At 38.1% G+C, this 22939-nt stretch overlaps 1 pseudogene; it reads right to left on the bottom strand.

Moving 5' to 3' along the window:
• Positions 1–21726: 21726 nt before the first annotated feature.
• On the bottom strand, positions 21727–22683 carry LOC144291635 (casein kinase II subunit alpha' pseudogene; annotated as a pseudogene).
• Between the last annotated feature and the right edge of the window lie 256 nt (positions 22684–22939).

Genomic DNA, 22939 nt, shown 5'->3' on the forward strand with positions numbered 1-22939 from the left:
TCATGTTCCACGGGCAAAGCCAGCCAGGCACCCCCAAAAATCTGAATTTTTACAAAAAGGCATTTTCTCAATTCTCCACTTAACTTTATAGGGTGAAATGTAATCTGACTAAATATTGAATATCACCCAATTCTCTGAAACCATCATCAACAATGGACTTGGAAAATGCAACTTCCATTGTTCAAACTACAGAAGTAACTTTCTAAACTTTCACTTTGTGGAACAAAAGACTATGAACTATTACATGCCAACTATTCTCCTGTATGTTCTGAGTTCAATTTTCAGCCTTGCAATTTGCCTGATTTTGCTGAGATCATTTAATTTCTAGGTTTCTCACTGATGCCTTTTAATATCCAGAAGTTCTGCCTAAACTTTCCCTTCTTTTGCACATCAGGAACCAGTGCCATTGAAAGAAAAGTAAAGCTTTAAAGTAGTGGGAAGAAAGAATAAAAAGAGGGCAGCCCCGGTGGCGCAGCGGTTTAGCACCACCTGCAGCCCAGGGCGTGATCCTGGAGACCCGGGATCGAGTCCCATGTCGGGCTCCCTGCATGGAGCCTGCTTCTCCCTCTGCCTGTGTCTCTGCCTCTCTCTCTGTGTGTGTGTCTCTATGAACAAATAAAATAAAAATTCTTAAAGGAAAGGTCACAACCACTTTATAAGAATAAAAAATTTATGAAGAATATCAATCAAAGAAAACATTAAGATACCTGGGGAGGGGATCCCTGGGTGGCGCAGCGGTTTGGCGCCTGCCTTTGGCCCAGGGCGCGATCCTGGAGACCCGGGATCGAATCCCACGTCGGGCTTCTGGTGCATGGAGCCTGCTTCTCCCTCTGCCTGTGTCTCTGCCTCTCTCTCTCTCTCTCTCTCTCTATCATAAATAAATAAAAATTTAAAAAAAAATAAAAAAAAAGATACCTGGGGAGGACAACTATTGTGACTGCAGGAGTTTGTCCCAGCACAGGCTTGGTAAGGTGAGAAATCCCTACCCCACACTCCCAGGGTACCCACTGGAGCCTGGAAGAAGTCGCTGGGTCCTGACATCTCCCCATATAAAATCAACTAGAAAGGCTGGTGAACTGTGTGCATGTTCTCACTGAGAAGTTCCCTGATAAGAATCCTTTCATGAATGTGATTTTCTCATGCAAGGGTTTAGATATTGTTCAAACATTAACGAGGTATTCATCATACTGAGCTTGCCTCGCCTCATAGCACAGAAAAGGAAGTCTTGAATTCCTTTAGTTGACACTGCCATGGCTGACCAGCAGCACAGGACTCACTTCTAGTATGTGTTTAGGAGATAGAAGGCCTGAGGCCACATAATATACAAATCTGTCCTCATGAACTTCTCAACCTACAGACTATAGGTGGAGCGAAGTGGTTTCGTCTCTGCACATAACAGAGGACATTAGCAGTTATGGGCAGTCCTTCTAGTGCCATCTGTCATGGTACGTGCTCACCTACAGTGTGTTTGCTGTTGTCACGCCTTAGGAGCATAAATCCTATCATATGGAAACTCAGTGGGAACATTAAGAGTGCTACTCAGGAGATAAATGTTTTTTGAAAATAAAGGTAAAATCATTGAATGAGGTGGAAAATGAGGATGGTGGGTAGGGGATGAAACATGTGAAAATCAAACAATTCTGAAGGACAAATAGGGTTCGCATACAGCATCAGAAAATTCAGAAAGGAGTAAGACGCAGAAGTGATTATTGGGATTTAAAAATGAGCATCAGTATCAGACATCCGTTAACTGAATGCTAATTCAAGAAAAGTCTAGGCATTTGCATTAGTTCATTTGGAGCTTGCACTGAATAGACTTACATGTGGTCTTTAAAAATATGATCTGTTCTTTAAATTGTTTTCTATTAGGTCTACTTGTAAATACCTGCGACTTCGTCATAGGTCTTTGACCTGGCAGTTCAGATACAATTTTTTTTCTTGGAGTAGAAAAAAAAAAAAAAAATGAAGTTTTTCATGTGTTTGTTTTGTTTTAGGGGTCCAAGTGCATTCTGAAGTCTAGGGAGATAGGTCTGGAAGTAATCAATATATTCATCTGCTCCTTGGATTCCCAGATTCCATTAATAGTATGCCTACTGTACTAGCCACAGCTCAGAACTTCCAAATTTTTTTTTTTTTTTTTTTAAGGACAGGGTGTGGGGGGAGCTTACCAAAGGGAATGCTTTTCAAAATGTGATTTACCCTGTTGTGTTGTTTTAATGTGTCTGACCTCAACTTCTGTGTACAGATCTTAAGGACACAGCTTACATTCAGATTACCATGTACTCACTCACACTTCATTTTCACATTCAGTATTCTGTGGTTTGTTTGGGAATTTTGACTAAAAACAAATTGAATATATTTGCAAAATTCTTTCTCTGCAGCAAATCCCCTCCTTCTCTTTCACTTTAATAACTCGTATTTAACCAGTTGCCAAATTGTTTAGATTTTGTCTCTGAAATGTCTTTACAATCTTTCCCATCTCCTACTTCAACTATTCATTTCCAGAATTATTTTGCTTATGCTCTGACTGGGCTTCCAAACCTATCACTGCCCACTTCTTTCCTACATTCAAGTGTTGGTTTATATGCAAACACAGTTCTGATCATACACCAAATCCCTAGTAAAATAACTGAATGGCTTCCAACTGTCTAAGGACATTGAATACAAACTCACCCTGCTAATTTTCATGGCTGTTAACAATATAACTATCACTTTATCCCCTTGTCACTCCAGCTTTATCCCTTAAACCTTTCTGTAATTTCCCTGCTCACCAGAAAAATGGAACATTTTGATCACCCAAGCAGGCCTATCTGTGTACATGTTGTTCTGCTTGGAATTTTTTTGATGGCTCTTTTTCACCTATCAGAACATTACCCATATTTCCAAATCCATCTCCAATGCCTTGTGAGTGGAGGTGACTGCTACCTGATTTGGAGGTAGCCAGTCCTTACAGAATTTTCTTCGTATTCTTTTATGGCATTAACCCTGCACATACCACCTTGTACTCTAGAGTATGTACCTTCTGAGTAATACCATATGCTAGACCATCAGTTCCTCAAGTAGAGAAACTCAAATTTACTCATCTTTGTGGTGCTTAACAACCATTTATATATCACTTAGTGATATATAAAATCACTTGCCAGAAACTCTATGATACATTTCATTCAGCACTAATGGTTGTTCCCAGATGGGAGCAATTAATATTATATATTTGCCAATAGCAAACAAGAATAAGCCAACTCTCCTTTAAAAATAATCTACAACAGGGTTTTCACCAACAAAATCTGGCAGATATAATTTCTCATAATGTTAAAATATGTAAATGAAACTAAATCTCCCTATGTGTTAATTTAAGCATTATCTCTACATAGAAATTATGATTTATAAGCTTTCACCTTCTAGGATGCACTTGATGCAAAATAAACATATAGCTGACAGCTGACAGCTTTGTATGATTAGTGTCGGAAAAAATCCGTAAAATTAGATCTATTAGCTCCGTAACACACTAGGTAATGGTAAATTTACACTAAAGTAACTGTAGGCATGCAGACTGGAATAGATCTTTGCAAAAATCATATTATTGTACTTGCTGGATTTTTTTATCAGCATATGTGTGGATTACTTGAAAGTTATCAAGCACCAGAAATTTGTATAGTTGTGCATATGTGCCCAAACATACGTGCAAATTTTCTAAGCTGAAGTTTGCTGCAGATTGACTATTGAATGGTGTAGACACTAGGTTGTCAATCCTAGCTGTTCCTAGCTTGGCTTTATTTACTAGCAGCATAATCTTAATTTTTAAAGACAATTTAATGAGGTAAAAAAAAAGAATCACATAATCAAAATTAGTTTTAAGGGATCTCTACCATCTTGGAAGAGGCAGAGATAGGAATCAGATTCACCCTCTTCCTGAAACAACCCCAACACTAGACAACATATTTGAAACAGTGGATTTTAGGACTCTGGGCTTCAGACAAAGAATACAGAGATCCCTGAGGATGGGAAACAACTAGAGTGATCCTTAAGACTGAAGCTTAGGGGATCCCTGGGTGGCTCAGTGGTTTAGCACCTGCCTTTGGCCCAGGGCGAGATCCTGGGGACCTGGGATAGAGTCCCACATCGGGCTCCCTGCATGGAGCCTGCCTCTCTCTCTCTCTCTCTCTCTCTCTCTCTCTCTCTCTCTCTCTCTCGGTTTCTCATGAATAAATAACCTCTTAAAAAAAAAAAAAAAAAAAAAAAAAGACTGCCCAGCTTACTGGTTGGAGAGAGTTTCCAGATAGTGTTATGGGTAGGTGGAGCATGGTAGATTCTTTAAGGTGGAGAAATGGACTTAAAGAGACCAAGGTGTGTAGTTCCTAAGACTGAGGACTGGAGGGAAGCCTGATGCACAGAAAAAGAGCACTGGAGATCTGCAGAAGGTCTCTTTGGAAAATTCAAGAGTTTAGATCGGTGCATGCATGTGTGGAAACTACTCAAAGACAGTGACAGTCTCATCTGTAAGGATAAGAGAGAAATGTTCCTGAAACACATACAGCTGCCAGGTCGAAGACGTGAGGCAAAGTTGCAAAGGTTTATAGTAGAACTAATATAAAACAGTTTAAAGAACAGGCTAGGGGATCCCTGGGTGGCGCAGCGGTTTGGCGCCTGCCTTTGGCCCAGGGCGCGATCCTGGAGACCCGGGATCGAATCCCACGTCGGGCTCCCGGTGCATGGAGCCTGTTTGTGTCTCTGCCTCTCTCTCTCTTTGTGACTGTCATAAGTAAAAAATAAATAAATAAAAAAAAATAAATAAAGAACAGGCTATGTTTTTAAAGGCCACATTTAAGTCTATTCATTGCAAGGGCCAAATGAACTATACAATATCTAGCTATTTTAGTTACCAATGAAACCATCACAGGTTCTTTGAAAGGATCAATAGGATCAATAAACCTCTAAACAGATAAATCAGTAAAAAAAAAGACAAAATTATCAATATTATAAATTAGACAGATAGCATCACTAAAGATTCTATATATGTGTTTTTTTTAAGGCAGTATTATGGGGCACCTGGATGGCATCTGCCTTCAGCTCAGGTCATGATCCCAGGGTCCTGGGATGGAGCCCCACATCAGGCTCCCTGCTCAGCAGGGAGTCTGGTTCTCCCCTTCCCACTCCCACTCCCCCTGCTTGTGCTCTCTGTCAAATAAAAGAATTTAAAAAGGCAGTATTCTGATCATCTTCATATAAATATGGCAACTTAGATAAAATGAACAAATACCTTGAAAGATACAGACTACCTAGGCTCATTCAAGGAAAAAAAAATGTATATAATGGGAATAACTCCCTATCTACTTAAGAAATTCGATTTGTAGTTAAAAACCTTCATGAAAAAAGAACTACAAACACAATGTCTTCTCTGGTGAATTCCACCAAACATAAGAAAAAAAAATCTCAGTTTTACATTAACTCTGAGAAAATTGAAGAGAATGAACTGTTCCCTATATCACTCTATGGAGCTAGCATTACCTTGAAACCAAAACTAACAAGGTTATAAAAACTTAAAACTTAAGCTGAATATCCCTCATAAATATAGGTACAAACATTTAAACAAAATCTTAGGAAATCAAATCCAACACCACATTAAAATATTAAAACAGATTATAACAAAGTAGGGTTTATCCTATGAATACAGTTTGGTTTAACAGTCAAAAATCAAAATAATTCACTGTAATTGTTCATATGCTAAATAATAAAAAATCCTGTGACATTCAAATTAATACAAAAAAACGCATTTGACAAAAATCAAACATCCATTCCTGATAAAAACTCACAGCAAAATAGGAATAGGAGGAAATTTTCTCAACCTGATAAGAGGTATCTGGGAAACAACTGGAGCTGACATCATACTTTTAACAGTGAAAGACAGACTATATTCTAGTAAGAACAGGACCAGGACAAGGATGTTCACCCTACTCACTTCTGTTCAATAATTCTCATTATTGCCATAGGTAGAAAAATAAATAAAAGTCATCCAAATTGGCAAGTAAAGCTCTTTAGTCTTAAAAAATACAACGCCCTATGTAGAAAATATAATGCAATCTATCCCAGAGCTACTAGATTTAACACATGAGATTAACCAGGTGGCAAGATATAAGATCAATATTCCGGAGCCAATTTTTATTTCTGTATAGATTATCAAAAGGCATTGAATATTGGAATTTTAAAAAAATATTTACAGCAGCAAAAAAATGTAAATGATCTATACACTGAAAACTGCACAACACTGCAGAGAAAAAAAAAATGAGTAGACCTAAATAAGAGGACAGACTTATTTCATTCATCAGTTGAAATAATACTTATTACTATTAAAAAGGTATGGGGATGCCTGGGTGGCTCGTAGTTAAGCATCTGCCTTCATCTTAGGGTGTGATCCTGGAGTCCCAGGATCGAGTACCACACCGGGCTCCCTGCATGGAGCCTGCTTCTCCCTCTGCTTGTGTCTCTGCCTGTCTCTCTCTCTCTCTGTCATGAATAAATAAAATCTTAAAAATATATATTAAAATGATATGCCCTCCAAATTAATCTGTAGATTGAAGGCAATCCTAGTTAAAATCCCAACATATTTTCATAAAACTGACAGCCTACATCTAAAATTCATATGGGTATACAAAGGACCTAGAATAATCAAAATAATTTTGAGTAAAAAACAAAGCTAGAGGACTAAGATCTGCTTTAGAGATTTATTATAAAGCTACTGTGATCGATACAGTGTGGTATTAGCACACAGATCAATGAAACAGAGTATGTAGTCCAGAAACAGACCCACGCACATGGACGACGACAGATTTTTTTTTTAGCTTTACTGAGGTATAATCCACAAATAAAATTGGAAAATATTTAAAGTGTATGATGTGATTTAATACATGTATACATTGTGAAAGGACAACCTCAACTGAATTCACATACCTACTATCTCACATATTTCCCTTAGCTTCTTTTTATTCTTTTTTCATTTTTGGTAAGAATAGTCAAGTTTTACTTTCTTAGCATATTACAATTAAACAATATAGTGTTATCAACTATGGTCACTAGTAGCCCCAGGCAACCACTTTTCTATTCTGTTGCTTCAAGTTTGATTAGATATTTTCTACATATAAGGGATACCATGAAGTTTTTGTCTTTCTCTGGCTTATTTCACTTAGTATAATGCCCTTCAGTTTCATCCATGTTGTCCCAAATGGCAGGATGGCCTTCTTTTCTTTTTTTTGTTTTGTTTTGTTGGCCTTCTTTTCTTAAAGCTGAATAATATTCCATTTTCTTCATAGGAGTTATGCTCCTGGACATTGGTCTTGGAAATAATTTTTGATTGTCAACGAAAGCAAAAATACACAAGTGGGACTACATAAACTAAAAAGCTTTTGCACACCAAAGGAAACCATCCTCAAAATGAAATGGAAATCTATGGAATAGGAGAAAGTATTTGCAAACCATATATAAGTGATTAATATCCAAAATATGCAAGAAACTCCTAGAATTCAATGGCAAAACAAAACAAAACAAAAAACCAATTAAAAACTGGGCAAAGTCAGGACGCATGGGTGGCTCAGCAGTTGGCTGCCTGCCTTCGGTGCAGGTCATGATCCCAGGATGTGGGATCGAGTCCCACATCGAGCTCCCTGCAAGAAGCCTGCTTCTTCCTTGCCCGTGTCTCGGCCTCTCTCTCTCTCTCTCTCTCTCTCTCTCAGTCTGTGTCTCTCATGAATAAATAAATCAATCTTAAAAAAATAGAATGGGTGAAGTGCCTGACTAGCCATTTTTCTCTCTTAAAGATAAGCAAAAAGCCAACAGGTATATGAAAAGGTACTCAACATCACTAATCCTCAGGGAAATGCAAATTAAAGCTCCATCAAGATATTACCTCCTGTTAGGTTGTCTAGTAACAAAAAACAAGCAGTAACAAATGCTGGCAAAAAATGTGCAGGAAAAGGAACCCTTGTGCAATGTTAGGAACGTAAATTGGAATAGCCACTATAGAAAACAGTATGGAGTTTCCTCAAAAAATTAAAAATAGGGATCCCTGGGTGGCACAGCAGTTTGGCGCCTGCCTTTGGCCCAGGGCGCGATCCTGGAGACCCGGGTTCGAATCCCACGTCGGGCTCTCAGTGCATGGAGCCTGCTTCTCCCTCTGCCTATGTCTCTGCCTCTCTCTCTCTCTCTCTCTCTCTCTGTGACTATCATAAATAAATAAAAACTAAAAAAAAATTAAAAATAGAACTGCCATGTGATTTAGCAGTCCCACTTATGGGTTTATGTCCAAAGGAAAGGAAATCATGATCTCAGAGTTAGCTGCACTCCCATGTTCATTGTAGCATTATTCACATTTGCCAAGGTGTGGACAATTGATTTTCAACAAAGTTGCAACGTTGGAGAAAGGATGGGATTTTCAACAAGTAGCAGTAGAAACAATTGTCCATATGCAAAGCATGAAGTTTGATCCCTAACTCATCCTCTAAGAAAAACTAACTCAAGATGAATTCTAGAACTAAACGTAAAACCTCAAACTATAGAACTCGCAGAAGAGAATTGAGAAAATCTATATGGTCTTGGGCTGAGCAACAATTTCTTAGCACTGGAAGTATATCCATTAAGAAAATTGATAAAGCAGACTTTATCAAAATTTAAAACTTTTGCTCGCCAAATAACATTTTTTAAAGATTTTATTTTAAAAAAATAAAGATTTTATTTATTTACTCATGAGACAGAGAGAGAGAGAAAGAGGCAAAGACACAGGCAGAGGGAAAAGCAGACTCCCTTCAGGGAGCCCGACGTGGGACTTGATCCCAGGTCTCCAGGATCACACCCTGGACCAAAGGCAGGAGCTAAACCGCTGAGCTACCCGGGCTGCCCACCAAATGACATTCTTAAGGAGTATGAAAAGACAAACCACAGACTAGGAAAAAATATTTGCAAAGCATATTTCTGATAAAATACCTGTACTGTAAAAAATACAGAGAATTCAAAATGTAATTTTAAGAAAACAATAAAAAATGGAAAAAAAAGAAACTATTTGAACAGACACTCTGTTCCAAAGAAAATCTATAGATAACAAATGAGCTATGAAAATCTAAGTATCATGAGTTATTAGGGAAATGCCAATTAAAGCCACAGTGAGATACATCGGTCATAGGCCGGCTATACTTAAAAAGACTGACCACACCAGTGTTGAAAAGGATACAGAAGAACTGGCACTCACACACACTGCGGGCGGAATGCATGATGGTAAGCACTTTCAAAAAGAGTCTGGCAGATTCTTAAAAAGTTAAATACAAACTTATAATGTGATCTAGCTATTTCAGTTCTAGCTATTTACCCAAGATAAATAAAAACATATGTCTACACAAAGACATGTACATGAATGTTCAAAAGAGGCTTTATTTGCTATAGCCCCAAACTGGGAACAACCCAAATGTTCATCTCGAAATAATTACACTGAGTGAAAGAAGCCAAACAAGGAGTACACACTGTATGATTCCATTTATATAAAGCTTTAGTGAAGGCAAGCTAATTTATAGTACAGAAACCAGGTCAGTGGTCATCCACGGATGGGAGGACCACTGAGGAGGAATGTGGGGATGAGATTACCAAGGGAAACAAGAAGACTTCTAGGTAACAGATAGGTTCACTATCTTGATTGTGGTGATCGTTTTACAGGTGTTAGGATCTATCAAAATTTTTTGAATTGTACATTTTAAGTCTGTGCAGTTTATCGCATATTTTACCTCAGTACAACTCTTAAAAAGGTCCTTTGAAAACATGTTATTTATAATTTAAAAATGTCATTTGAAAACCCATTAACTTACCCCTACACTATAATAAACATACATTTATTACCTAATAGAGAACCACTGTGTGAACCACTACAGTAGAATAAAAAAAGAAAAAAAAAAAAAAGGACACAAGGAAAGTGTGCATATAGATATTAGGACTTGCAAATCAGTCTAACACCAGTGATGAAGACTAGGGTGAAATTTTTTAAGACATTCTTCTCATGCACAGTGTTTACTACATTCAGTTAGGATATAAACCTGACCATCTGAGTGCACCTTACTAGATGGGTTTGTTACTGTACAAATACCAGGATCATTTCAAACTTTGTTGTGTTTGCTGGCAGAAATTAAAACCGTTTCTATGATGAGACTCCATTCTAATTTCTACCTATTCTATTGCTTTCTGGATGTTTGATATAAAAGTTAGCTTCTACCCTAAAGGTCCGCAAGGTCAACAAGTGAACATTTATGATGCAACACTGTTGTGGCTACAGCGAGGCAATTGATCTTGCATAGGGGCAGAGAGGGTCAGGCGAAGCTTTAGAGAAGATGTGAAATGAGAACTGTGACTTGAATTAAATACAGGTATTTTCCTGAAAGGTAAGAAAGAGCTCATTTCAGAAGGAAGTGTCTTTTCTTGGTTAGAAGCACCTTCAAAAATTCCTCCTTTTTAGTCCTTGGTACTTTTTTTCAACTGTCATCTCCAACCTTGTGTTGACTACCAGTTACTGAGTTCTAATGTAGGATATCTCACTCTTACATTAGCTTTGCAGAACGGATAATGTTACCCCCATCTTATAGGTGAGAAAATGTGTCAATCGTGTTAGGCTAAGGTACTATACAGTCTTGGTGATTATAGCAATAGGGTTTATTTCCAGCTCACATTATAGGTCTTCATTGTGGATGCATTGTGTCTACGCTCCGTGTCTTCTGTTTTTCAAGACCGCAGCTGAAGAAACAACTATCTGGTACATACCAATCATGTAATGGAGAAAAAGACCAATAGTAGAACCAAAAGATGGCTCTCAAAGCAAGATAGGAAGTCCAAGCCTCTCAAGAAAATCTACCATGAGCCACATGCCATGGGAAGAAATATGTCGTTCTTTCACTGTGGAGGGGTAGCAAATATTTGGAACTTCGGAAAACTAAGTTTGAGAAGTTTGTGTAACTTGTAGGCCATATAGATGAGTGGCATAGGCAGAGTTCAAAAATGGTTTGTTCATTGTCAAAACCTTTTTTGTTTGTTTGTTTGTTTTTTGTTTTTTGTTTTTTTTAAAGTAGGCTCCATGTCCAGCATAGAGCCCAGTGTGGGACTGGAACCCACGACCCTGAGATCAAGATCTGAGCTGAAATCAAGGGTTGTAGGTTTAACCGATTAAGCCACCCAGGAACCCCCAAACATCTGCTTTTTACACTATCCCACACTGCCTCCCTAATGGGTCTCAAAGGAACAGGTTAAGACTAACTTTAAGTGTAGGGAATATCCTTGTCAGGGAAGAGAAAATCTACGTAGTGTGTGTGTGTATAGGCACAAGTTTGCATATGTGTGAAATAAAGAGATGAGTAGAAAAAGAGATACATATGTGAACTAGAGAGAAATAAAAACAGGGATTGATTGCTTGGCCTTCCCCCCAGTTCTACAGCTATAGTAAAGAACAACTTCTGTATTTCTCCACAAATTTATCACGCCCCTCCCCTGAATATGGAGAATATTACACAGGAGTTTGAAGCTGTTTAATATACCTTCAATGTACGGCAATACATTGCTTGGCATTTAGTAAGTAGACCATGCACAGAGTGCTAAACTAAGTATTTCAGAGAGACACCAAGCCATAAAAAAACAATATTAGAGCTCAGGCCACCCAAACAACAAATGCTTAAGCCTGACAAGAACTACTACAGATGCATTGCTAATTGGGAAGGTATCCCCAACCCAAGTTCATCTCACCTGATGTCTATTGCTAGTAGGAGTCTGCAGACTCAACTACTATGCTATCCCTCATTCAAGGGGGATAGCATAGTCAAGTGGTTCCATTTACCATTCTGCCTTGGGCAACTCATCTTAGACTCCCAGTTTTCCTTCCCCAGAGAAATACACAAGTATTTCCATACTAAAACAGGGAAATGCAACACAGAGGCACTGGCCTATGTCTGGAGCTTCAGCATCAACAAATAGAGGCAGTCCTTCAGTAATCATCTGAGTCCTCATCATTCTCTTGTGTCCATGGATGGTTCTGGGAGAATGTCACTTGCCAAAGTTAAACTTTGAGATATTTCCCTCTAAATCATCATATAAATGGAGCCAGCTGTATATAGCCAAGAAGGGACAACAGTTAAGTGGCATTCTAAGCATGATCGAACCAATTTTCTTTCCTTTGTCAAGGAATGCTGTCACTTTAACTCTGCACTTAAGGCAAGTTTTAAGAAGCCATTGCTAACAGTTTCTAGGGACAACTGTTAAAACTCTAAGTAAATCATAACATTATATAGAATAAGTACCAGTCAGCAGAGGTCAGAAGAAAAACAAGACATAAAAGAGAAAATTTTATTTTGAGATGGTAGTGGTGTGATTCTCAGCTGGAGGGCTACTGTGTCCACCAGTCAAGTGTGTTGGGGGCACAGCTTGTGAACTAATGGGAAATCTTTTTGAATGGAAGTCTACTGGGGCTCCTAGGAAATAACTGAACTTATATCCAATAATAGGGTTTAGATAACCCCAGGTCTGCCTGAAAAACTGGACAGGCTGACAGAGTGTATCACAGGAAGAGAAGGGTACGGAGCTTGCCAACAGCAAGTGAACTCTACAAAGAACAGCAGCATTCATGGTCAACGTAGCTCAGAGAAAACATATTTGCATTGATGGTGCAAGGAGTGTTTAAGTATAAACTGAAAGTGCAAAGCAGTGAAAAATAGAAGGGTGGACATCTCATAAGGGGAGAGTGATAAAGAGGATGTTAATGTGATTGTATTTTTACCAATGGGTTGCTTAGGTAGTGGACATTCTGAAATTATAAATAGTAATAGGGAGAAATAAAATCTGACACAAATGAAGATACTTCATATCTCAAAATAGATAAAACAACTATAGTTATTCCTTTCCTGCTGGCAGGTATTAGGAAATGAATATCAGAGCAAAGCACATACTGAATGAGAATTGAAAAAGCACCCAAAGTAGAGGACTAAGAAAGTTCTCTTAAGGACAGCACCAAGAGAATTCTCCAAACTGAGCCCCGGGTGGGGGGATTAATTCCAAGGTTAATATAAGGAACAGATATGCAGGAAGTTAAATGAGGTCCATGTGATTATTACTTTTTTAGGTATTTTAATTAAGTGAGCTACTAGGACTGGGTTAGAAATTCCAATTTTGGAGAAAATATTACTGACTTGAATTGTTATATTTTACATAGTAAAACAAGAACCAAAAGCCATAAAGGAGATGATAATAAACACATTTTACTATATCACATACAAACATGTATAGACCAAAAAACTATACAAAAAAAAAAATGCACTGGAAAATATTTGAATACATTGAATATAAAATAGAGTTATTTTTTTAATATATTATATCAAGAAGAAAAATCTCAAAGAACCTAATCTTATACCAAAGGAGCTAGAAAAATAACAAAAGAAGCCTAAAGCCAGCAGAAGGAAGGAAATAATAAATATTAAAACAGAAATAAATGATATAAAAAGTAAAACACAAAACAAAAAAACAATAGAACAGATCAATGAAACCAGGAGCTCGTTCTGTGAAAAAAATAGTAAAAGGACAAATTCTTAGCCAGACTTATCAAAAATAAGAGAAAGGAACCAAATAAGAGAGGTTAAAATCACAAATCAGAGAGGAGAAAGAAATAGCAACCAACACTGCAGAAATATAAACAATTATAAGAGAATATTATGGAAAATCGTATGCCAACAATGTGGAAGAAAAAGAAAATCCTAGAAACATGTAAACTACCAAAACTGAAACAGGAAGAAATAGACAATGGGAACAGACCATAACCAGCAAAGAAATTGAATCAGTAATCAAAAATTTCCCCCAAAACAACAGTCCAGGGTCAGAAGGCTTCACAGGCAAATTTTACTAAACCTTTAGAGAAGACTCAATAACCTATTCCTCTCAAACTACTCCAAAAACCAGAAAAGGAAAGAAAACTTCTAAATTCATTCTATGAGGCCAGCATTACCCTGACACCAAAGACCAAGACCCCATTAAAAAAAAAAAAAAAAAAAAAAAAATACAAGCCAATATCCCTGATGAACATGGATGCAAAACTTCTCAATAAAATACTTGCAAGCCAAATCCAACAATAGAATCAGTCACTACAATCAGGATTTATGCCTGGCCTGCAAGTGTAGTTCAGTATTCCCAAATCAATCAGTGTGATACACCACATCAATAAAAGAAACGATAAGAACCACATGATCCTTTTAATAAATGCAGAAAAGGCATCCAACAAAGTTCAACATTTTTTCTTGATAAAAACCCTCAACAAAATAGGGGTAGAGGAAATATAGCTCACCATAATAAAGACCATCTACAGAAAAACCACACAGCTAATATCACCCTCAATGGGAATGAAAAAAGAGAGCTTTTCCTCTGTGTTCAGGAACAAGATAGGGACCATCCACTCTCACCACTGTTATTTAATGTAGCAAGTACTCGAAGTCCTAGCCACAGCAATCAGACAATACAAAGAGATTAAAAGGCATCCACATCAGCAAGGAAGAAGTCAAACTTTCACTATCTGTGCATGACATATATATATATAAAGAAAACCCAGAAGACCACCAAAAAACTGCTAGAACTGATACACAAATTCAGTAAAGTCACAGGCTACAAAAGTCAATGTACAAACATCTCTTGCATTTCTATACAGCAATAATGAAGCAGCAGAGACAGTAAAGAATCAATCCCATTTATAATTGCATCAAAATCCCTAAGATACCTAAGAATAAACCTAACCAAAAAGATGAAAGACCTGTACTCTAGAAACTATAAAACACTGATGTGAGAAATTGAAGAAAACACGAAGAAACAGAAAACATTCCATTGTCATGGATTGAAACAAATATTTTAAAAATATTTCTACTACCCAAAAACAATCAATACATTTAATACAATCCCTATTAATGTTTTAGAAGCATTTTTCACAGAGCTAGAATAAACAATCTTAAAATTGTACGGAACCATAAAAACAAAAACAAAAACAAAAACCCCAAAGCAACCTTGAAAAAGAAAACCAAAAGCTGGAGGGGCATCATAATTCTGGACTTCAAGTTTTAAACCTGTAGCGAACAAAACAGTATGATACTGGCACAAAAACAGACACATAGATCAATAGAACAAAATGGGAAACCCAGAAATGGACCCTCAACTGCACAGTAAATTAACCTTTGACAAAGCAAGAAAGAATATCCAATGGGAAAAAAAATCTCTTCAACAAATGGTGCTGGGAAAACTGGACAGCAACATGAAAAAAAAATTGAATTTGGCCACTTTTCTACACCATACACAAAAAGAAATTCAAAATGGATCAAAGATTCAAATGTGAGGCTTGAAACCATCAAAATCCTAGAAAGAACACAGGCAGTCATTTTTTTTAGACATCAGGATAGCAACTTCTTACTAGGTATGTCTCTAGGGGAGAGGGAAACAAAAGAAAAAATAAACTATTGATACTTCATCAAAATAAAAAACTTCTGCACTGCAAAGGAAACAATCAACAAAGCTAAAAGGCTACCTACAGAGTGGGAAAAGATATTTTCAAATGGCATATCCAACAAAGAGTTAGTATCCAAAATATATAAAGAACTTCAAAAACTCAACACCGAAAAAACAAATAATCTCATTTAAAAAGGAGAAAGCATGAATAGACATTTTGCTGAAGACATACAGAGGGCTAACAGACACATGAAAACATTTTTATATAGAAGATATATTCTTACAGGGCAGCCTGGGTGGCTTAGCGGTTTAGCACCGCCTTCAGCCCAGGGTGTATTCCTGGAGACCTGGGATCGAGTCCCATGGCGGGCTCCCTACAGGGAGCCTGCTTCTCCCTCTGCTTGTGTCTCTGCCTTTCTGTCTCTCTATGTCTCTCATGAATGAATAAATAAAATCTTTAAAAAAAAAAGATATCCTTATATGTAAGAAGTGATATATATTTTTTCCAAGGGAATATTCCTTAGCCATAAAAAAATGAAATCTTGCTATTTTCAATGATGTGAATGGAACTGGAGAGTATGCTACTAAGTCAAATAAGTTAGAGAAATAAATACTGTATGATTTTATTCATGTGTGAAATTTAAGAAACAAGAGAAACAAAGAGGAGAAAAGAGAGAGGGAGGCAAATCAAGCAACAGACTCTTAACTATAGAGAACCGATGGTTACCAGAAGGGAGATGTGTGTGGGGTGGATAAAACTGATTATTGGGATTAAGGAGGGCACTTGCTGTGATGAACACTGGATGTTGCATTAAAGTGTTGAATTACTAAATTCTACTCCTAAAAACTAATATTACATTCTATGTTCAATGGAATTTAAATAAAAACTTTTAAAATTAGAAATCTTAAAATATTTCAATAGGTTTAGTTATTTGAATAAAATATAAATATGTGGATATATTTAGATATAATTTGAATATAAAATAAAAAGTTAATATCAATAATAAAGAGCTTCTAGAAACCAATAAGTAAAAGGTAAATAACCTAATTTAAAAAATGGATAGAAGAATGGGACTAGACAATTCACAGAAGAAATCCTAGTGTTCAATAAACATAAAAATCTGACCTTTCCCTCCATGGTTCTTTATCCCCTCTGGTCTCTTGGCGTGCATCTTGCTGCTGCTTTAGCATGAGCTCTGGCCTAAATTCCTGGTCATTTGGTTCCCCTGATGATTTCATCAGACTCTGCTTATAGACAGAAAATATTATAAAAATCCCACTTTTTCTGGTTCAGCATCTGGGTGAAAGTACTACAAGGTAAGGGTGTCTTTCTACCTCTGAAAGACAGTCTTTAATGGCATGACTACAGTTACTTTATTAGCAGAATCTCTTTTCTCTACCTTCTTAAGAACGCTACTGTCGCCTACATCTCAGCCCAATTCCCATGATATGCTCTTATCTTTTACCTACCTTTTAAAATAACCTATGCTATCATCAAGAAATTATACAGGGAGGTGGAGGAGTTAAGATGGCAGAGGAGTAGGGGAACCCTGTGCTTGTCTCATCCCTTGAGCACAACCAGAAAGTTATCAAATCATTCTGAACACCCGAAAAATCAATCGGAGGTCTGAGAGAACAAAAACTGCATGCCTATAAGTAGAAAAGTAAACCACCTTTAGGAAGGTAGGACGTGTGGAGTATTGCCTTAAGGGAGATAAAGCTGTGGTTACAGTGGTGAGGACAGAGCCCTGCTTAAGGGGGCTACTGCAAAATAGTATCAGCAGTGGAGCACAGCATCTGAACTTTCAGAAGTCTTTTACCATGGGGGACATGCTGGGCTTGAAGGCGCTGAAGTGGTGAAGTGTGGTGGAATTCCAGGAGTGACAGCATGGTCTGAAGACCTGCTGGGTTGCCAGAACGGGTGGGGCCAACGTGTTGCACTGTTCCCAGGCATACAAACAGGGAAGCCAGCTGAGAACAGGGAGTCTTGGTACCAGCTTTCTGCTCTTTTTTTGCCATCAACTGTGAACCACTGGGCAATCCAGTGACTGCTTACCTCAGATAAGCTAGAGATGGCAAATGACCCTCCCCTGGAGGAATAGCATGGGTCCACTCTGCAGGAGTCCCTAAAAATTTGGTTTTGAAACTCATACACAGCCCTGAGACAAAAAGCTCAGACACAAGGTAAAGGCAGGGCTCTGATGGAAACCAGGGAAACAAGAGGGGTGACTGATTGCTCTTCTGGGAGGATTCACTGAAGAATGGGGAGCTCCAACTTTCATCTCCAGGAGAGAGCAGGGCGTTACCATAGTCATCCAGCTCATCAGCACTGGAAGCCTTCAGGGAGCACAAGAGCACCACCTGGAGGAGCCTGGAGCAACGCCCAAGCACTGCCCCCTGTGCCCTGGAGGAGCATTTCCACTAGAGCAAGTCCACCTGAGAATCAGCCCAACAGGCTCCTCCTCCAGAAGACCACCACATTCCCCTGGGACCAAGTCTAGTGATCACAGGGTGCTGCATAGCTTCAGCTCTAGGGAAAATAGGGTCTAGGATTCTATAGGATAGGATCTTGCTTCCCTTTAACTTTTATTTTTTTACTACTTTTTTATTTATTTTTTCAATTCCTTTATTATTAAAAAAAATATTGTATGTATTTTATATTTTTAAATTTGATGGTTTTCATTTTGTGTGTGTGTGTGTGGGGGGGGGGGTGATCTAGATTCTTTTAGCAAGCAAATCAAAACACACCCAGGATCTAGGTTTTTGTTTTGTTTTTATTTTTTTCCTTTCTACTTTTCTTTTCTGTGCCAAATGACAAGATGAAGAAATTCACCCCAAAAGAAAGAAGATCAAGTAGAACTCACAGCCAGGGACTTATTCTATACAGATGTAAGTAAAATGTCTGAACTAGAATGTAAAAGAACAGTTTCAAGGACAGTAGCTGGGCTTGACAAAAGCAAAGAAGATGCTCCAGAATCCCTTACTGCAGAGATAAAAGACCTAAAATCAAGTCAGGCCAAAAATAAAAATGTTATACCAAGATGCAAATCCAAATGAATGCCAGAAAAAGGAGGATGGATGAAGCAGAGGAGCAGATCAGGGATAAACATGATAAAATTATGGAAAATAATGAAGCTGAAAAGAAGAGGGAAATAAAGGTAAAAAATGTACCAGAAAGGTAGACTTAGGGAACTCAGCAACTTACTAAGTTGTAGTAACATTCATATAGGAGTCCCAGAAAATGAAGAGACTAAAAGGGGGCAGAAGTTTTATTTGAACAAATTATAGCTGAAAACTTCCTTAATCCAGAGAAGGACACAGCCATCAAAATCCAAGAAGCACAGAGAACTCCCATTAAATTCAACAAAAGCTGACCATCGCCAAGGCTTATCATAGTCAAATTTACAAAATACCAGACAGGCAGACAAGAAAAGAATCCTGAAAGCAACAAGGGGAAAAAAATCCTTAACCTACAAGGGAAGACAGACTAAATTTGCAGATCTGTCCATAGAAACTTCTCAAGCCAGATAAAAGAGGCAGGATATATTCAATATGCTGAATGGGGAAAATATGCAGCCAAGAATTCTTTATCCAGCAAGGCTGTCATTCAGAATAGAAGGAGAAAGTCTCCCAGACAAGCTAAAAGATTGCTTGACTACTAAATCAGACCGCAAGAAATTCTGAGAGGAGACTCTTTGAGTGAATTAAAAAAGACCAAAAACAGCAAAGACTAGGAAAGTCAGAGAACATCACCAGAAACATCAGCTCCACAGGTAGCACAATAGTACTAAATTCTTATCTTCCAATAATTACTCTGAATGCAAATGGACTAAATGTTTCAATCAAAAGACATAGGATATCAGAATCGATTAAAAAAAAAAAAAAAAAAAAAAAAAAAAAAACAAGATCCACCTAAATACTGCCTATAAGAGACTAATTTTAGACCTAAAGTCACCTACAGATTGAAAGTGAGGGGATAGGGAAATATTTATCATACAAATGGACATCAAGAGAAACCCAGAGTAGCTATACATGTATCAGACAAACTAGATTTTAAAAACAAAGACTGTAACAAGAGATGAAGGGCATTATATCCTATATAAATCAATTAATAATAAATATAAAGAAACTCACTGATAATACAATGGTAGTAGGGGACTTTAACACCCCATTTACAGCAGTAGACACATCATCTAATGAGCAAATTAGCAAGGCAACAATGGCTTTAAATGACACAATGAACCAGCTGGACTTAGATATATTCAGAATATTCATCCTAAAGCAGAATATACATACTAAGTGCATGGGACATTCTCCAGAATAGATCACATACTGGGTCACAAATCAGGAGTTAACAAATACAAAAAGATTGAGATCATACTACACATATTTTCAGACTATAATGCTATAACTGGAAGTCAACCACAAGAAAAAATTTGGAAGGACCTCAAATACACGGAGGTTAAAGAACATCCTACTGAAGAATGAGTAAACAAAGAAATCAAAAAAGAAATAAAAAAAATACATGGAAGCCGATGAAAATGAAACCACAACAGTTCAAAACCTTTGGCATGAAGCAAAGGCAGTCCTAAGAAGTGTATAGCAATACAGGCCTACTTCAAGAAGGAAGACGTGTCTCAAATACACAACTTAACCTTATACCCAAAGGAGCTAGAAAGGGAGCAGCAAATGAAGCCTAAAGCCAGCAGGAGAAGGGGAATAATAAAGATTAGAGAAGAAATAAATGATATAGAAGCAAACAAAAACTAGAGCAGAGTAACAAAGTGAAGAATTGGTTCTTCAAAAGAATAGAACTGATAAATCCTTAGCCAGACTTATCAAAAAGAAAAGAGAAAGGACTCAAACAGATAAAAATCACAAACGAAAAAAGAAAGGTCATAACCAACACCAAAGAAATAGGACCAATTATAAGAGAATACTATGAAAAGTTATATGCAACCAACTGGGCAATCTGGGAGAAATGGACAAATTTCTAGAAACTTACAAACTACCAAAACTGAGACAGGAAGAAATACAAAATTTGAGTAGATCCATAACCAACAACAACAACAAAAAAAAAACTGAATCTATAATCAAAAGCTCCCAACAGAAGTCATGGGCTGGATGGCTTCCCAGTTGAATTCTACCAAACATTTAAAGAAGAGTTAATACCTATTCTTCGCAGATTGTTCCAAAAAATGGAGATAGAAGGAAAATTTCCAAACCCATTCTACTTAGGCAGCATTACCTTGATTCCAGAATTAGACAAGGACCCCAATAAAAAAGAGAATTGCAGGCTAATATCCCTGATGAACATGGATACAAAATTTTTCAGTAAAACACCAGAAAATAAATTCAAAAGGATATTAAAAGGATTTTCCACCATGATCAAGTGGGATTTATTCCCGAGCTGCAGGAGCGATTCAATATTCACAAATCAATCAACTTGATATACCACATGAATAAAAGAAAGGATAAGAACCATATGATCCTGTCAGTACATGCAGAGAAAGCATCTGACAGGCACCTGGGTGGCTCAGTCAGTTGAGCATCCAACTCCTGATTTTGGCTCAGGTCGTGATCTCAGGATGGTGAGATCGAACCCTGCATTGGGCTGTATGGTAAACCTGGAGTCCACCTGAGATCCTCTTCTTCTGTCCCTCCCTCCATTCACTCTCTCTCTCTCTCTCTCTCTCAAAATCTTTTTTAAAAAAAGGAAAAAAAGAAAAAAAAAAAAGGATTTGAAAAAACACAGCATCCATTCTTGATAAAAACCCTCAACTAACGAGGGCTAGAGGGAACATACCTCAACATTATTAAAAGTGTATAGGAAAGGCCCACAGCTAATATTACCCTCAATGGGGAAAACCGGAGAGCCTTCCGTCTACCTTCAGGAACATGTCCGTCATGCCATATGTTGCCCCCGTTCCCCTACTCTGGGGTCTGTGGTCTACTGGAAAAACAGGCAGCCACAGGCCAAGCCAAGGGACGCGGGGGAGCAACAGTAACCAGCAACCATTTTGCATGCCCTCCACATTTCCCATGCTTTAGGGGTCAGGAGGGAGTCAACAGGAAGCCACAGGCATGTGAACCTTTTACATTTGGAAGTGAGGTGTGATATACGGTGGTGGGCTGCCCTTCGGTTGGTCTGGCTTGTGCTGGCCAAACCTGCCACCATTTTGTGTCTGCTCAGGGACACATGTCTGCTCTCTACACATGTTAAGACGTTTGATTTCATTCCTGTTCTGCTTATAGAAAAGTGGGAGGAACCACAACAGACCTGTCACCTTCCAGGTATTCACCAGGCTGCCGTGTGGCCACTGGAAAGCACAGCATTGACTGCTCCTTCACCACGGGGTAGAAGTAGGGATGCTCCAAGGCCTCTTTGGTGGTTGGTCTCTGTTGATGGTCGTATCGCAGAAGTTTGTCCAGAAGATCTAGGGCCTTAGGGCTGAGGACGTGTCTGTGCTCACTATGGATAAAGTTTTCCGTGAATGTTGTCACAGGACATCTTTGAAGTGCAGATCTAGGTCTATGTGATACTTCTTCAGATACCTGTACAGCTCCTCTGTACCCAGAACCTTGGCAAGGTGAACAAGCTGGTCAAAGTTGTCCTGTCCATGAAGAAGGGCTCCTTTCGAAAGATCATGCTTGCTAACACATAGCCCGAACTCCACAGATCCAAGCTGTGATCATACACCTGATTTCACAAGGAGCTCCGGGCCCTTGAAATCCCTCAATGCTGCATGGACATTACATGGAGCAGGGTGGTGGAACCTGCCGGGCCCCAGTCTAGAAGCTGCAACTTTCTCTGTTGGTGATCTATCATGACGTTGTGAAGTCTCACATCCCTGTGCATGATTCCCTTGCTGTGGCAGTAATCCAGAGCCTTAAGTAGCTCATACATATAAAACCGGATATCAAAGTCTGTCAGGATCTGGCAAAGTTGCTTAAAATCTGTATTATTGATATATTCAAATACCAAAGCTGGTGTCTTTGACACAGTGTCCTTCACAGTGTCAATCAGCTTAATGATAATTGTTCCACCATGAAGTTTCTCTTAACCTCTCGTTTAATCTTCTTTTTCTTCACTGGCTTCAGAACTTTTACAACCCCTCTCTCATTGTTGGTGATGCTAATGGCCTCAAATCCTTCACTATACTTTACCCGATAAGGATGTCCACTCTCACCATTACTATTTAACATAGTACTGTGAGTACTGTGAGTCTTAGCCTGAGCAATCAGAAAACAAAAAGAAATAAAAGGTATCCAAATCAGCAAGTAAGAAGTCAAACCTTCATTATTTGCAGATGACAGGATACTCTATATAAAAAACCCCAAAAGCCTCCACCACAAAGTTGCTAGGAGTAATACTTGAATTCAGCAAAGTCATAGGATATAAAGTCAATGTACAGAAATCCGTTGCATTTCTTTATGCCAATAATGAAGCACAGAAAAAAAA

Source organism: Canis aureus, chromosome 2, assembly GCF_053574225.1.
Source record: "Canis aureus isolate CA01 chromosome 2, VMU_Caureus_v.1.0, whole genome shotgun sequence".
Taxonomy (NCBI): domain Eukaryota; kingdom Metazoa; phylum Chordata; class Mammalia; order Carnivora; family Canidae; genus Canis; species Canis aureus.